At 44.9% G+C, this 18,496-nt stretch overlaps 1 protein-coding gene across 3 annotated transcripts in view; it reads left to right on the top strand.

The window, feature by feature from the left end:
• The window catches only part of spock1 (SPARC (osteonectin), cwcv and kazal like domains proteoglycan 1), a 729,362-nt gene that overhangs the window by 686,473 nt on the left and 24,393 nt on the right, over positions 1 to 18,496 (top strand). The gene's annotated exons all lie outside the window — the stretch shown is intronic.

Below are 18,496 nucleotides of genomic sequence, written 5' to 3'. Positions count from 1 at the left end.
CCTTTTATTGGACTTGCATTGGACTGGTTTAAATTATTCATAGCCACTGAATTTGGATGATTATAGTAATCCGTGACACACTGTTGCATAATCACTAATTTGAGTGTCAAGATGTTGAATGGACCACACTCTCAATACTGCATATAGCAAATGGTTCCAAAATCCAAATACTGCTGTGTTAGTGTGAACCTTGGTTAACCATTTTTCTCATTAAATACAGGAATTCCTGTGGATGTGAATTGTATTATAAGTAGGTAGATGAATGGGCTTTAAAAATATTTGGGGGGATAGGACATTCTTATAGGAATATAATGGTAAATGGGGCACTTCATTAAAATAACCATTTTAAACCATCCAACTTCACATAATGCTGATGCAGTGTTTGTAATCATTTTCCCCTTGCCTGCTCTGTGACATCAATAAAATATATGTATGGAGAACTTATAACATTAATAACATTGCACTCAAAATATGTAAAATAAATTTATGCCAACAAAATAAATTGGATATGAAAATAGAATAGGTTGTCATTGCACCTCTTAATTTATTAATATTATTCAAATATACGTACTTTATATGGTGAGACAAAAACCTTCAAGCATTTTAATCATGACTTCTTAGCAACTATTAGTACCCAGGAAAGAAGATGTTGATTTTGATGCTTTGCTTCCACTGTCCTGCTAATGGCCTCCTGCAAAATACACACCACAGATTTCATCCCTTGACATCAATTATAACTCAAAGCTGCACCCAGTAATATAAAGGGTGAAAATAATCTGCTATAGTGAATAGTTTAGAAATTTGATGTGATCTTTTGAGGCATTTTCTTCCCTTTTTGTTTTTCTTATCAGAAATTCCAGGCCATGTCGTTACTTCTGACATGCAACCTGTCATTGAACTGCAGATTAACTTGCCAGCTTCAGAAGCTGGATAGCTAACCTGTCTGCATCCTATCTCAGAGATTCATAGTTTAGACTGTAGACTGACGCAGAGACATTGGATCACTGAACTCGTGACTAATTTACAGCGATGTTTGTTCATTCCAGCCTTTTCAAAATATCAACATAAGAACATAAGAAATAGGAGCAGGAGTAGGCCAATTGGCCCCTCGAGCCTGCTCCGCCATTCAATAAGATCATGGCTGATCTGATCCTAACCGCCAATCCACTATGACAGGACTATCTCCTGAATCTAACAGCATTAGACACATGAAAACAGGAGCAGGATCAGGCTACACGGCCCCTGGGCCCGCTCCGCTACCCACAGGGCCATGACCTATCCGAACCTAGACTCATGTCCAAATTCCTGCCCGCTCCCCGTAACCCTCAATTCCCTTTTCTACTAGGAAACTGTCTATTTCTGTTTTAAATTTATGTAATGATGTAGCTTCGACAGCTTTTTGGGGCAGCATATTCCATGGACCTACCACCCTCTGAGTGAAGTAGTTCCTCCTCATCTCAGTTTTGAAAGAGCAGCCCCTTATTCTAAGACTATGCCCCCTAGTTCTAGTTCCACCCATCATCTGGAACATCCTCCCTGCATCCACCCGATCCAACCCCTTCATAATCTTATATGTTTCAATAAGATCGCCTCTCATTCTTCTGAACTCCAATGAGTAGAGTCCCAATCTACTCAACCTCTCCTCATATGTCCATCCCCTCATCCCCGGGATTAATCGAGTGAACCTTCTTTGTACTGACTCGAGAGCAAGTATGTCCTTTCTTAAGTATGGACACCAAAACTGTATGCAGTATTCCAGGTGCGGTCTCACCAATACCTTGTACAACTGAAGCAATACCTCCCTATTTTTATATTCTATCCCCCTAGCAATGAAAGCCAACATTCCATTGGCCTTCTTAATCACTTGCTGCACCTGCATACTAACCTTTTGAGTTTCGTGCACCAGTACCCCCAGATCCCTTTGTACTTCAGTACTTTCAAGTTTCTTGCCATTAAGATAATAACTTGCTCTACGATTTTTCCTGCCAAAGTGCATAACCTCACACTTTCCAGTATTGTATTCCATCTGCCAAATCTCTGCCCACTTACTTAGCCTGTCTATGTCCCCTTGCAGGTTTTTTATGTCCTCCTCACTCACTACTTTCCCTCCCATCTTAGTATCATCTGCAAACTTTGATGTGTTACACTCGGTCCCCTCCTCCAAATCGTTAATATAGATTGTAAAGAGTTGGGGACCCAGCACTGACCCCTGCGGAACACCACTGGTTACTGACTGCCAGTCTGAATATGAACCATTTATCCCAACTCTCTGCCTTCTGTTAGATAGCCAATCCTCTATCCATGCCAGAATATTACCCCCAATCCTGTGATTTTTTATCTTAAGCAATAATCTTTTGTGTGGCACCTTGTCAAATGCCTTTTGGAAGTCTAAATACACTACGTCCACTGGTTCACCTTTATCCACCCTATATGTTACTTCCTCAAAGAACTCCAGCAAATTTGTCAAACATGACTTCCCCTTCATAAAACCATGCTGACTTTGTCCTATTAAATTATGATTATCCAAATGTCCTGTTACTGTCTCCTTAATAATGGACTCCAAAATTTTACCTACCACAGATGTTAGGCTAACCAGTCTATAGTTTCCAGCCTTCTGTCTACTGCCCTTTTAAATAAGGGTGTTACATTAGCAGTTTTCCAGTCTGCCGGGACCTTTGCTGAGTCCAGGGAGTTTTGGAAGATTATTACCAATGCATCCACAATCCCTACCGCCACTTCCCTCAAAACCCTGGGATGTAAGCCATCAGGTCCAGGTGATTTATCCGCCTTGAGTCCCATTATTTTACCAAGTACTACTTCCTTAGTGATTTTAATCGTATTTAGCTCCTCCCCCCCTATAGCCCCCTGCTTGTCAAGTGTTGGGATATTCTTGGTGTCCTCTACTGTAAAGACTGATACAAAATATTCATTCAGTGTTTTTGCCATCTCCATATTTCCCACCATTAATTTCCCGGTCTCATCCTCTAAGGGACCAACATTTACTTTAGCCACCCTTTTTCTTTTTATATAACTATAAAAACTCTTACTATCTGTCTTTATATTTTTTGCTAATTTACTTTCATAATCTATCTTCCCTTTCTTAATCAATCTTTTTGTTATTTTTTGCTGTCTTTTAAAGTTTTCCCAATCCTCTATCCTCCCACTAGATTTGGCTACCTTATATGCCCTTGTTTTTAGTCGAATACTATCCTTAATTTCTTTACTTAGCCACGGATGGCTGTCTTTTCTTTTACACCCTTTTTTTCCTCAGTGGAATATACTTTTTTTGGAATTTGTAAAATAACTCCTTAAATGTACACCACTGATCATGTATCGTCTTATCCTTTAACCTATTTTCCCAATCCACTTTACTCAATTCCGCTCTCATACCTTCATAGTCTCCTTTATTCAAGCTTAGCACGCTTGTTTGAGATACAGCCTCCTCACCCTCTAACTGAATATGGAATTCAACCATGTTATGGTCACTCATTCCAAGGGGATCCTTTACTAGGACATTTTTAATTAATCCTGTCTCGTTACACAGGACCAGATCTAAGGTTGCTTGCCCCCTGGTCGGTTCAGTTACATACTGCTCAAGAAACCCATCCCTAATACACTCAATGAACTCATCCTCAAGGCAGCCCTGCCCAATTTGATTCGTCCAATTTATATGATAGTTAAAATCCCCCATAATTATAGATGTTCCCTTATTACAAGCCTCAACTATTTCCTGATTGATACTCCGTCCAACCGAGTTGCGACTGTTCGGAGGCCTATATACTACACCCACTAGTGTTTTTTTCCCCTTATTATTCCTTATCTCCACCCAAACTGTTTCATTATCCTGATCCTTTGACCCAATATCATTTCTCTGTATTACAGTGATTCCTTCCTTTATTAACATAGCCACCCCACCTCCCCTTCCTTCCTGCCTGTCCTTCCTGATTGTTAAATAACCTGGTATGTTTAATTCCCAGGCATTGTCACCCTGCAGCCATGTTTCTGTAATGGCCACAAGATCATACCCATATGTAGCTATTTGTGCCTTTAACTCATCTATTTTGTTACGAATGCTACGTGCATTCAGATAGAGAACTTTCAAATATGTTTTGTGACACTTAGTTCCTGCTATTGCCCTTTTTATTACTTTACCTTTTACTCCACACCTTCTACCCCTTCCTGACACGCTCTGGTTTTTAATTTCCCCACTGCTACCTAAGCCTTTGACCTTCTCTGTTGTCATTTTTATTATTTGCTCTCTAGGAACCTCCCCCCCACTAGTTAGTTTAAAGCCCTCTCTACAGCCCTAGTTATATGATCCGCCAGGACTCTAGTCCCAGCACTGGCCAAGTGAAGCCCGTCCCAACGGAACAGCTCCCTCCTGTCCCAGTACTGGTGCCAGTGTCCCAGGAAGCAAAACCCATTTCTCCCACACCAGTCTTTGAGCCACGCATTTAACTCTCTTATTTTATTTGTCCTAGCCAAATTCGCTCGTGGCTCAGGTAATAATCCAGAGATTATTACCCTTGTGGTTCTGCTTTTTAATTTGGCCCCTAGCTGCTCAAACTCCCTCAGCAGAACCTCCTTCCTTGTCCTATCTATGTCGTTGGTACCAACATGGACCACGACAACTGGATCCTCCCCCTCCCACTCCAAGTTTCTGTCCAGCCCAGAGGAGATGTCCTTAACCCTGGCACCGGGTAGGCAACACAGCCTACGGGACTCTCGCTCTTGGCTGCAGAGAACTCTATCTATCCCCCTAATAATACTGTCCCCTACCACTACAACATTTCTATTTACTCCCCCCTCTTGAATGGCCCCCCTCTCCACGGTGCTGTGGCCAGGTTGCTCATCCTCCCTGCAGCCCCTGCTTTCGTCTCCACAGGGAGTAAGAAGCTCGAACCTGTTGGACAAGAGCAAGGGCTGCGGCTCCTCCAACACTACCTTCTGGATCCCCGTACCTGCCTCACTCGTGGTCACACCGTCCTGTCCCTGACCATGGGCTACATCTGAATTAATTAACTTCATAGGTGTGACCACCTCCTGAAACAGAGTCCAGGTACTTCTCCCCCTCCCTGATGTGTCGCAGTATCTGAAGCTCAGACTCCAGCTCATCAACACGGAGCTGGAGATCCTGTAGCAGCAGACACTTGTCACAGATGTAATCACCGTTAGCCTCAATGGGGTCTACCGGCTCCCACATCTCGCAACAGTAACACATCATCTGCTCCATTCTATGTAATTAATTATAAAAAAAATTATTTAATTAATTGGATTTAGATTAAATCAATCCCTCTAAATTACACCAGTTTAATGGTTAACCAACTGTCTCCCTTACAGCACAGACCCTAGAAAAAAACCGCCGAATTTAAGCTAGTAATAAAAAGAAGAAATACTCACCAACCAATCCAACCAATCACTTACCTGCTTCCTGGTGACGTCACTCTTGGATTATTTTTTACCTCTCTCCTCTGCTGTTGATTTGGTATGCCTCTGGTCGCTGCCGCTGGTTTTTATGCCGGGTTATAGCTCCTCCTCCTGACCTCGCTGCTCACTCCTAGGTCCGATGCTGGTCTCGGGCCTCTGGAGCTATAATTGTTCACAGTAATGCCTGATACAGAGTGCACACTCACTCCCCATTCACCTAAACCCAGGCAATATTGATGCAGGTTGGTGAAAGTCAAAACTTGGGGATCACTAAGTAAGCTTCGAGGTGCTGCTAGAGTGCAACCGACTAAAACTGCCCAGCTTATTAGCACACAGCACTGGTAATCTTCCCACTCATCATCCAGCTACGACCAGCATGTTTGTTAGGGCATTTGTCAAGATAACATGGGAAGAATCGCAGCTCAGGTGACAGGTCTACCCCTCTTGGTACCACCATTGAGCTAAACCGACTTAGAGTATTGCAGACTTGCTCAATTCAGGTGTTGTTTACGTTGTTTACCAAGTCTGCCACCAAGAACCAATTTCCCATCACCAGGCATGTTATCTTGTAGGCAACCCCATCCCACCCCACCTCACCTCACCTCACCCCACCCCATAAGAAACCCTGGTTACAGTTTGATTCCTTTACTTCACTTTGCAAATGAAATCACTTCCAGCTTACTGATGTACCACATACTTTGGAAAGTTACTGTACAGTATTTGGGAAATGGCTGTTATAGGCTGAGTATGTTATTTGAGCTTCCTTTATTCATTTTCAGAACTGAGAAAATGATGAATTGGGGATTACAAGGGGCTGTTTAACCAGTTATATTTATACTTTGATGGCATTTTCATACGATAGCAAAATACTGCAGATGCTAGAAATCCGAAATAACAACAGAAAACGCTGGAAAAACTCAGCGGGCCAGGCAACATCCGTGGAGAGAGAAACAGAGTCAACGTTTCAAGTCGAAGACCTTTCATCAGAATTGGAGAAAAACAGGAAAGGGGAGAGATTTTAAAGCAAGTAGGGGCTGGGAAAAGGGGGAGGGGATGAAAGAACAAAAGGGAAGGTCAGCGACAGGATAGAAAGCAGGAGAGATTAAGAGACATTGAGAGACATTAAGAGATATTCAAGGAACAAAGGATGGCTCTGGATGAAGTGTGAATGGTCTTGAAAGAATGAAGGACAGCTGCCATGTGGGAGGGAAGAAAAAAGCTCAGACAAAAGTGTGGATTAAAAAAAAGAGAATATATATAGGCCGAGTACATTATTTGAGCTTCCTTTATTCATTTTCAGAACTGAGAAAATGTTGAATTGAGGATTACAAGGGGATGTTTAACCAGTCATGTTTAAACTTTGATGGCATTTTCATATCTATTTGCTGATGTCCTTGGTGCTTTTCCAGTTCTGGGAATAATTCCATCTTATGTGTTGTGTTTTCCATTCACTGAAGCTTCAACGTAAAGGTATAGTGCTGTCAATTTAACTTTTCTGTGTGTGGAAAAATAATCTTGATCTAAACTAGTGTTCTGATACCTGATGATAAGTTCTCTTAGATTGCTAGCAGGCCCAGGAAAATTTTAGTCTTCCTGGGTTGCCTGCCATTTTTGAAATGATGCTGAAACAAATCCTAATATTATAGTAATAGAGGCATTTAACTGCCAGGAGCATTATTACTGTAATTTTAATACAACAAAACTAAAATATTTAGGGGATGAATGTGGGAACACTTGTCCATAACTTTGGCAAAACAGCCACAGAAACCCCAGAAAATAGCATAGAATAGTGGCTGTTCCATCGAAGTTACCGGAGATGGCGGAGCAGGCTCGAGGAGCTGATTGGCCTACTCCTGCTCCTGTTTCTTATGTTCTTATGAGTGGGGGTATCCCACGGAAATTCAACCCCTTACATTTTAAATAACAAAGCTAAATGCTCTTTTCCTGTCTTTCCTCACCCCTATTTTCTCTCTCCCCTATTTCAGTGCATTTTATTGTTACTTCTATATAATATGACCTAATCTAGATGCGTTTTTGAAATAATTTATAAACATCTTGCTTATCTTTAAAAGAATGTCTCTTGGGATTTTGCGGGTGGGAGCCACATCACAAACTATATAGGGGTTCCTGAGAGGCAGAAGCAAGGCTCAGACTGTTGTGTATGTAACCTGTTCCACCTTAAGAGAGCTTAAGCCTGTTCCACCTTAAGAGATGTACTACTTTCTCAGGCTGCTGTAGACGTAATACCGGGGGTGAACACACCGGTATATAAGCACTGTGCAGTAATCTTGTATTCAGTATAGTCCCTACCTCCAACCAGTAAAGACCTGTTTTTATTGTTACTCATTAGTCTGTGTCTTAATTAACTAAATAATTCACAGACTTAACACTGGCGACGAGTCAGGTTCTTACCCTGCGGCAGTTATTCCACAGCGGTTGAAGAGAGGTTTCAAACCACACCACACCACTGGAAGCGACAGGCATTAGGACCCTGAAGCCTCCATCAGCTTGTGAACCGGAGTAGAAGACAGGGCTGGGGAAGACAGAGGTACAGGGCGATAGCGATCGGCAGATAAGGGCCGGGCCGCTTTGAAGTGAGGGGCGCAGCCGGGCCATCGATCGTAACCACCGATAAGGGCCGCACTCGGGCTGAAAGGGCAGCGGCTGCAGAAATTGAAGGCGCGAGAGCCGCGGTGAAAAGCACGGGCCATCGATCGCGATTGGGAGATAAGGGCTTTGGAGTGCGAGGCGCAGCCGGGCCATCGATCGCAAGCACTGATAAGGGCCGGGCCGCTTTCAAGTGCGAGGCGCAGCCGGGCCATCGATCGCATCCGCTGATAAGGGCCGCACTCGGGCGATCACGGCGAAGATAAGGGCCGCACTCGGGGGCTGAAGGGAGACGGCGTCGGGGGACGGGTGAAGACCGCCATTTTGTGGGCAGAGGACGACGGCAAGAGCGGGAAGCCGCCATCTTTGATAACAAGTAAAGAAAATTAAATCTGAGAAATTGCAAATCTACAATGCCTAAACACGGGAATATTAGCACCTTTGATAGTGACCTCGAAGATTGGGCCATATATGTTGAAAGAGTAAAAAATTATTGTAAGGCCAATAAAATTCGTGACCAAGATAAAGCTCTAACATTATTAAATTTAATGGGTGCGAAGACATACGGGCAATTGAAACACCTGTTATCACCAGATGAACCGGCGGATAAGACGTTCGATGAGATTGTTACTGTCCTGAAAGATCATCTAAACCCCACGCCGCTGATGCTAGCGGAACGATTTAAATTTTACGACAGAAGGCAGCTACAGCATGAAAGCAATGCTGAATATTTGCTGGAATTGCGTAAATTAGCGAAATATTGCCAGTTTGGAATGGGACTGACAGATGCACTACGAGACAAATTTGTGTGTGGTTTATTTAAACAGGATACACAAAAGCGACTGCTCGAGGAGAATGAGCTGACGCTTGAGAAGGCGGTCACTATGGCAGCAGCACACGAAGCCGCAGCGAGAGGCACGGCAGTAATGCAGCTACGGTCACCGGAGCTCAGTGCACACAAATTGGGTGTGAGTTCTGGCAAATGTTACCGTTGTGGAAAGACAACGCATGATCAGAACCAGTGTTGGTTTAAAAACCAAGAATGTAGAACTTGTGGTAGGCTTGGACACATAGCTAGAGTATGCAGGTCAGGGAAGAAGACCAGCAACAAGAAGTCACCGCAAGGGAAATACGCAAAGGTACACAAGGTGGCCGAACAGGAGTCCGATTCAGACGCTAGCAGTAATGAACTGGCTGGCTTAAGCAGTATTGAACTGGCTAGCTTAAGGGTACTCAACGTTGGTAAGGGTGCAGACCTCCAGACAATTTGGGTTACTCTTCAGATAGAAGGAGTCCAAGTAAAAATGGAATTGGACACTGGATCGGCATTGTCGGTCATGAATAAGAAAGATTACAGAAGGTTATTCCAACATATTCCCCTACAGGATACGGAGATTATATTGACAACCTACACGGGGCAGAGAGTGTACCCCATCGGGACAATAAAGGTTGCAGTGGCCAACAAGGGCGAAGGAAGTCAAATAATGGACTTATATGTGCTACCGGAGGGAGGTCCACCACTACTAGGCCGGGAGTGGTTTAGAAACATAAATATGGACTGGCATTCGCTAAAAGCCATAAAGAGTGAGAACTCGGTGCAGATAATCAGCCCAGACTCTAGAACTGGTGATGGTAAGACCAACCCATGTGCAAAAGACAAAGTTTCAGCACAGAATTCCACTGAGCAACAACAACATAGTTTAACAGAGAATTCTGAGTCTGTCAAGTCTACTGATATGCACATTTTTGAGGGACACTGGGCTCGAACTCAACTCCATTTCAAACTACAACAGCAATTAGAACAAATGATTCGCCGTTTTGAGCAAGAGATGAATGAAATAAAAAAGTTCTTTGTTACAGAGTGGGAGAATCTGGAAAGTCAACAGAAGCAACTGATGGAGAAAATGGAGCAGGAGCACACCAACCATCTGCGCGAGGAGGCCGAACGAATCAAAGCTGATTCAGGTTCTGAAGGTGCGTGCCATAATCTGGTGTCAGGAGAGTTAACGGTCAGCCAACTCCTTCATATGCTGAGGGACAAGACTCTGAAATGGGAAAAACTTGAACACGAGCTGCGATCTTCAAAGGAAAAGGGTTCGGAGCTCTCAAAAGTCATTGAGATGGCTGATGTGACGACACAGACTGAAACGACTGCAACAGAGCAGCCATTGGATGCCAAAAGTACGCTGACTCACGTCAATGTAGAACAACAGACCGCTGAAACAGCTGCTCCGGTAGAGGGATTGCATAGTCCGATCAATCAATCTCCAAAGGAAGTTGAAGTATTAAAATCACAAATGAGGTCACTAGTAAATGACTTGCTGAAAGCCCAGAAAAAGCTGGATGCAGAGGTACACATGAAGAAGTCTCTTCAGGAAAGATGTCTGGATTTGGAACAAGAGCTGGCTAACGTCCAGCTGGGTATGGAGGAAATAGACGACCCTCTCACTGGTCTAGCTCAGGACGACACCGAATATTACCATGACCTGGTGGACGACACCGAATATTACGATGTCCTGTCCTGCCCAGCTTGTAACTTCGACTCCCAAAGTGCAGAAATCATGGAGGAGCACCAAAAGTCTACGGAACATCGGGAGAAGCTGGCTCTACGACGGAAACAGGAGGAAGAGAAGGAGGAACTGCGCATGCAGCTGGCAGCTGTGGCAGCTGACAATGGAGCCCAGAGAGTCTCCAAGAAGCAGAAAAGGAAAAGTAAAAACAGAAGATGACCCATCTGAACCATTATCACCTCTACCAGATCACACACGTGGTCCCTCCGAACGGAGCCAAATCAGTTCGGAAGTTCAAGCTGTTAAATCCATGAAAGGACTATTGAATGAGTAACGTGAACCGACTACACCACAGAGATTGAATCTGTGAACTGTTTTCCGCAGAGACTGAATCTGTGATATGTTACATTAAACATGAAGTTATATATGTATATATGTTATTACGTTATGTTAAATGGGGGGGATGACTATAAAGCTAAGAAGGGAGGAGTGTTGTGTATGTAACCTGTTCCACCTTAAGAGAGCTTAAGCCTGTTCCACCTTAAGAGATGTACTACTTTCTCAGGCTGCTGTAGACGTAATACCGGGGGTGAACACACCGGTATATAAGCACTGTGCAGTAATCTTGTATTCAGTATAGTCCCTACCTCCAACCAGTAAAGACCTGTTTTTATTGTTACTCATTAGTCTGTGTCTTAATTAACTAAATAATTCACAGACTTAACACAGACATGCCTCACATGTTAAAATGTTTGTACTATATTATCTTGAATATAACTTTAGATGGAATAATGCAGATTTAAAATTGCTCTTGGTTGTGGTTGAAGCAGAGCTCTTTTGTCTTGGTGTTGAGAGAAAAACAATGTGCAGAGCTGTCGGGAGATATTTGCACTCCCACAGAGACCATGTAAAACAACTCTGGGGACTGCCTGTAGCATGCCTGATCCTTTATTCAAAATATCAACTCCCTTCTCTGAGTATATGGACACCAAACATCTCCTAGTTTATTGACAGATTTGGAGTGGGTGGAAATTAGCAGGCCATGAATTGGGGTGGTACCTGGTTACGTCGGATCTTCCCCCTGTTCCATGATGCTCTGGGGTTTCCTATGGCGATGGATGTGGGCAGCACTTGCATATGTTCCCTTGCAGCTTGATGTCAGAAATGGAGGTGGGACTGGCGGGAAGATATTCTCGCTAATCCCGTCTCCAGTGCCCCCAACTTCAAAGCAGTGGAAGCGGAGCACCCACCCCCCACCCCTTCCCTCCCCCGGACTATTTCAGCTAGTTTGAACTCATGGGACAGTTTCTTCCAATGGGTATGGGGCCTCCTGACAAAGGCTCGATTTTTATTATTAGTGATATTTTCAGCTGATCCTGCCAGTTCTGCCCTCAAGCCGCTGCCCAGCACTTCATTTTCTAGCCCCTCGACCCCTCCCTCCCCCCACCACCAACCAGGCAGGTGTGCCAGCTGTGCTGAGATTAGTGCAAGCACCTGCCAACTTTTCCTACATTACAATAATGACTACACTTCCAATGTGCTTAAATGGCTGTAAAGAGCTTTGAGACTTCCTGAGGTCATGAAAGGTGCTATATCAATGCAAGTCTTACTTTTTCTTTTTATTAATGTTAATTGCCTCACTCGCCAGATTCAGGCACAAAGATCATCAGAGTATTGGAAATCCCACTCTGCCATTATTATGATGGTGGCACAGGATTTCAGGCCTATGGTGTTCATATGCCTATCCCAACTATGCCCACTAGATTGCTTTTTACAACTTTCCCCTGTTACAGCCATCTGATGTATCTAGTGCCCAAAGTGATTATGTTGCCTATAATCATGTTACATCATGCCTTTGAAATGTTAATATACATGAGGTAGCACTGAAAAACATTTCAAAGGAAGACTTCTTGTTTCATGTTTATCACCTATAACAATCCTAACTGCATGACTATTATACAGAATGAAGCTGGTCTTTGCAGTAAACCTTCCAAAGAAAGTCCAGAAAATTATATAAAAGGTGGAGGGTTATCCCTGAGGGCTTTAGTTCCCTGTTTTGTGCTGCCCCTTCTATGTGAGGTAGCAAAGAAGGGCTGAGTGGTGGGGGGTGGTTTATCATTCACATAATGGGCCAGAAATTTGGGTCGGAGGCTTCCCGTGGGTGCAAGCCCCCGACCTGCACTTACATAGTGCGCCTGCCGTTGTGTTGTGGGCCCGTGTGAGATTACGATCTTGGGCCTCCTCCAGCTGGCGGTGTGCAGTGCTCGCGTATCCCATCGGCGCAGTTAGTTCGAAGCATCCCCTGAGATCACATGGGCCATGGAGAGCCAATCGTAGCAGGGAATCTCCATTCATAAATTTGACAGGAAGACCTGTCAAATCTATGAATAGAGATCGGCCCCAAAACCTAACTAAAACTTCAAATAAATTTTTTTTAAAACATCACATTTTAAAAATAACTATAAATTACATAAAATAACTATTTTAAACAATAATTTAAATTTTTGAAAAAGTTAATTACAGTTTTTAACGGGGCTAAAAATAAACTTACCTTTCTTTAAAGTATTTAAAAATAATAAACCTGTGGGAAAAAATGTTTAAATTTTACTTAATTCACCACTTACCTTGGTAAAAGCAGGCCTTGCGCCTGCTTTTTAAACGCGCAGCTGCTAGGGACTTACCCTCTCGGAGAAACCTGTAAAAAGAAACGGAAGTTCAAGGTCTACACGCTGCCTCTCTGGCGCACGCGTTTGACCTGTGAACCATGATGTAATAAAACTCACTACGCACTTGGTTTGAGCATAAAGCAAGGCTTTAATCAACTTGTTTCAGAACATGGAAGTCTGGTTGTATCCACTAGCTCCTTGTCTTACAAAATGTCCCTGGAAAGCTGGGCCCACGCCCAAGTATTTATACTCCTTGGACGGCGCCACCAGCTGGCCGTCCAGCGTTATTTCATGAGTAGATTCTTTACGATGAGATTTATAACATTCTTCCTGCCTAAAAGATTTGGAAGTCCAACGACTTCCGTTTAACGGATTAGGCGGACCACGAATAGCTGCAGCCTTTTAGATCTTTGTTTATGGCTAGAAGGCACGTCTCCCCGGACCGTGTCTTGGTCCCTGGGCCGCTTGATCTGTACCGGTGGATCGACAGGGCCCATGTTGCCCTGATCGACCCGAGGGAGGCTGGGGAGATCGTGACTCCGGGTGCGGGTCCCCACAGGCGCAGAGCTGGCTTCATCCTGTTTGATAGACGGGGATTGACAGGCATCCTGGCCTCGGGTGGCCATCCCATGGGGAGCGCTCAGCTCCCCGAGTGGATCCGGTGGGGCAGCCGGCATATCTCTCGATGTCCCAGGTAGGGCATCATCTTCGAGGAAGCGCAGAGTGTCAGCATCATCACCGTGGGTCCCTCTATCAGTTGGGTCCGGGGAATTGGCTGGACAGGGAGCCAGGTCCCGGAGCGAAACGGTGGACTCACGGCAATCAGGGTACCGCACGTGCGCGTAAGTGGGATTGACGTCTGTGAGTTCTACCTCGTCAACGAGGGGATCGTTTTTAGAAGATCGGACGAATCTTCTGAGCAGCACGCGGCCGGGAGCTGCCAACCATGATGGTAGGGACGTCCCATGAGTGGAGCGACGCTGGAAGCTGAAGAATCGCTCGTGAGGTGTGACATTGGTGGACATAGAAAGAAGAGACCTGATGGAATGCAACACGTCAGGGAGCATAGTTTCCCACTGCTGGTCTGGTAGGTTGCGTGACCTCAGTGCAAGACGAACAGCATTCCAAATGATAACGTTGTATCTCTCAACCTGTCCGTTACCGATGGGATGGTACGGTGTCGTTTTACTTGTGGCAATTCCCCATTGGGAGAGATAACTTTTGAGTTCACTTGACATGAAGGAGGGACCCCAATCAGAGTGGATGAACTTGGCCGTACCGCAAAGGGAAAAGACTTGATCAAGGCATTTGATCGCTGTGGAAATAAGCATATTGGGACAGGGGAAAGCAAAGGGAAAGCGTGAATATTTGTCCACCATAGTAAGTAAGTAGGTGTTTCACGTTGAGGAAGGCAATGGCCCTTTAAAGTCAATGCTGAGTCGTTGCATAGGCTGCATAGCGTGTATGAGCGAGCCATCTGATGGATGGAAGAATTGCAGTTTTAATTCTGCACAAATTCTACAGGAGGAGCATGTTCTTTTCACATCTTCCATAGAAAATGGGAGATTTTTAGATCGCACAAAGTACAACATACGGGTAACGCCAGGATGGCATAAGTCAGTATGAAGTTCCGCAAGAGTCGAAGTTGACATAGAAGAGCAGAATGCCCGCGTGAGGGTATCCAGGGCCACATTCTCTTTGCTGGGTCGATAATGTATGGTGTATCCAAAGGCGGCCAATTCCATCCTCCAGAGTTGTACTTTGTTATTCTTGATCTTAGTGCGTTTCCGGTTATCCAGCATAAAGGCCACGGAGCGCTGATCGGTTATAAGTGTGAAATGGCGATGAGCGAGAAAATGACTCCATTTACGTACCGCTTCGATGATGGCCATAGCCTCCTTCTCGACAGGAGGATAATGGAGCTCGCTACCCTGCAAAGTTCTGGACAGAAATGCAACGGGACGACCACCTTGATTCAAGGTAGCAGAGATCGCCACATCCAATGCATCGCACTCGACCACGAAAGGAAGATTTTCATCAATGGAACGCAGCGTGGCTTTTTCCAGTTGTCGCTTGAGGAGGTTGAAAGCTGAAATAGCCGTTGCCTCCAACAGAAATGACTTTGCATGAAGCAGGGGCTGGATCTTGTCGGAGAAGTGGGGTATCCATTTCGCATAATAGGCGAACATGCCGAGTGCCCGACGAAGAGAGCCGAGATTCGTAGGGGGTGGGAGCTCCTGAAGCGGACGAAGTCACTCCGGATCCGGTTTGATGACACCGTTGCCCACCCAGTAGCCAAGGATGTTGACTGATGGTACTGATTTCACAGATTTGGACTCATTTAAGGTTAAGTTGCGACGACGGAGAATGTCAAAAAATTTCTGGAGATTGGCATCATGCTCCTTTTGGTCATGACCAGCAATGGTGATATTATCCAGATATGGAAAAGTGTCCGTTAAGTTCTCCTGTTTGACTAGGCTATCCATTGCCCGTTGAAAGACGGCCACCCCATTGGTGACCCCAAATGGAAGGCGGCAAAACTGATAAAGCCGACCATTGACCTCAAAGGCCGTATACTTTTTGTCAGAGTCCTTTAACGGTACTTGATGGTATGCGCTCTTTAAATCAAAAGTTGAAAATACCTTGTAGTTGACAAGGTTATTGACCTTGTCATCGATGCGTGTTAGTGGGTAGGCATCCAGGTCGGTATACTGGTTAATAGTTTGCGAGTAATCGATGCAAAGACGTTTCTTGTGTTGCTTCAGAGGATTTTTAATGACGACTTGAGCCCACCAGGAAGATGAACATGGCTCAATGATACCGTCAGCTCGAAGGCGAGAGATTTCTGCCTCGATAAAGGATCAATCATCTTGGCTGAAATGTCATGATTTAGTGATTATGGGCTTACATGGAGGGGAAAGATTAGCAAACAAGGAGGGCTCATTGAGCGTAGCCGCCGAAAGCGCACAAAACGGTACTTTGGAAATAGTAAGCTCCGGCTTTGACCCTCCAAACTCGAAAGTGAGTCTTTTGTGTTGTTTCTGGAAATCCTGTCCCAGGAGCACATCACTGCACAGGTTTTTGAGCACCCCGAGCTGGGTGGAGAAATAAGTGCGGCCATTGAGAATAAGGTCGACAAGACAAAAGCCGGAAGAATTGGTGGTCCGTGTCATCAGAGCTGTTGCAATTGCCCTGTCCGAGGGGTAAATACGCAGTTTTAACTTACTGACAGCCCGCTCACTAATGAAGCTGTCAGAGCTGCATGAGTTGATTAGTGCGCTCAAAATGTGTCCATTTACCGAAACCTTTGTGGCTGCATGGGGCAGACTTTGGGGGAAAACAGCTGTGATGGGAGGAGGGGCAGTTTTACCCTTGACAGCTGTAACCTTAGTAGTGGTTCTTGGGGGAGGAGCAGTTTTATAGATAGTAGCTGCAAAACTAACAGGAGCTCTCGACCGGTATACCTTAGAAAGGTGGCCTTTCTTACTAACAGAGGCTCTTGACTGGCATACCTTAGAAAAGTGACCTTTCTTGCTGCAATGATTGCAGGTTGCGTTACGAGCAGGACAAAATATCCTATAATGGAACGCACCTCCACAGAAGAAACACTTCCTTCCAGATTGCCAAGATGCCGCTAGGGTGGGGTCGTCATCAGTGAAGGCTTCTAGGGTAGGTTTGTCATCCGCTAAGTTAGAGTCATCATCAGTGAGGGCTTCCGCCCGAGATCTATCGAAGGAGTCATTAAAAGTGATAGCAGCAGCCCGTGCACGAGGTAAAAGATAGATATCTGCATTCCTCTTTGCTAAGTCCAGGGAACATGCCTGGTCATAGGCAGCCTCTAACTTGAGGATTTTATTCTCCAACAGATGTTGGCGTATGAAGGGAGACGTAATTCCATTAATAAAGGAATCGCGAATTAGCTCCTTCTGGTACTGCACAGCTGTGACAGCTTTAAGGTTACAATCCTTGCTGAACCTGCAAAGCTTTTGACGGAATTCGTCAAGTGATTCCCCGGGTTGTTGTCGAGTTGTGGCCAATAGATGCCGAGCAACAATTTCATTTGGGGCCTTATCATATAGGTGCTGTAATATTAGGATAGCGGAGTCAAAGTCTACACAGTCTTCGATATAGTCAAACACATGAGGAGATACATAATTGGCAAGTATCTCTAATTTATCAGGAACATTCTCACCACACACCCTGAGGAAGTTGCTGAAGGTACGATATCAGTGCTTCCATACCTTAGCAGTTGTAGGTGAATTTGGATCCAGGTCAAGACGGGCGGGTCTGAGTAGTTTGTCCATGATGGATTGATTTCCACGCTGGAATTCCCTTCTGCAGTTGAAGTCGTAGCTGGCTGTTCCCGAAATCACTCAGAGCGTGGAGTCGATATCAAGTTGATTAAATTGACGTAATAAAACTCACTACGCACTTGGTTTGAGTATAAAGCAAGGCTTTAATCAACTTGTTTCAGAACATGGAGGTCGAGTTGTACTTCACTAGTTCCTGTCTTACAAAATGTCCCTGGAAAGCTGGGCCGACGCCTGAGTATTTATATTCCTTGGATGGCACCACCAGCTGGCCATCCAGCGTTATTTCATGAGTAGATTCTTTACGATGATGAGATTTAGAACAAACCCCTTCCTTCAAGGGAACGGAAGTTCCGGTTTCCAGTGCATGCACAAAACCGGCACTTTTGTTGGCCCTACGCGTGAGTACACAGCGCGTACTCATCAGTGGGGACCCGAATTTCTGGCCCAATGTTTCATTGGATAATCAGTTCAAAGATTTTGGAAAGATTTTCAGTTTAAGAACCTATGGGCATTCTATTATATTGAAAGTGCTAATTGTTATTTGCAACAGTTCATGCAACATGCTGTGTAATCTTCCGCAATGCAATTGTCTTATGCAGGTTCCCATGTGGTAGTCAGAAATCCTATAAGATATTCAAAGTCATGGCCACCTGTTTTGAGGGTCCTGCAGCAGCTTGGAGAAGATCATGTTCATCGTTTGTTTTGTTGGGTGTTTAAAAGAATCATGCAGTCACCTTGGCCTAGAAATTTGGTTTTGGCGCAGCGACGGCTTTAGCGCTGGAAGTTAGTGCCGGAGCTAAGTCGCGCTGGGCGTGCCAAAAATTCACTAGTTCTGCGCCCAAACGGCTGCCGGCGCTGCTGAAAGCTGTTTGCGCCTGAAAACTGGCGCTACGCGCTGAATTGCGGCGCTATTCCGGCGCTGCGGCGCCCGCTGCGGTGCGGCAGGTTCGGGAAGTGCAGGCCTCCTCCTTCC

Source organism: Somniosus microcephalus, chromosome 8 (genome assembly GCF_052327205.1).
Source record: "Somniosus microcephalus isolate GS21.2 chromosome 8, FLI_Smic_1.0, whole genome shotgun sequence".
In the NCBI taxonomy this organism is placed as follows: domain Eukaryota; kingdom Metazoa; phylum Chordata; class Chondrichthyes; order Squaliformes; family Somniosidae; genus Somniosus; species Somniosus microcephalus.
The sequence above is the reverse complement of the archived record's forward strand: the minus strand, read 5'-3'. Positions and strand labels throughout refer to the sequence as shown.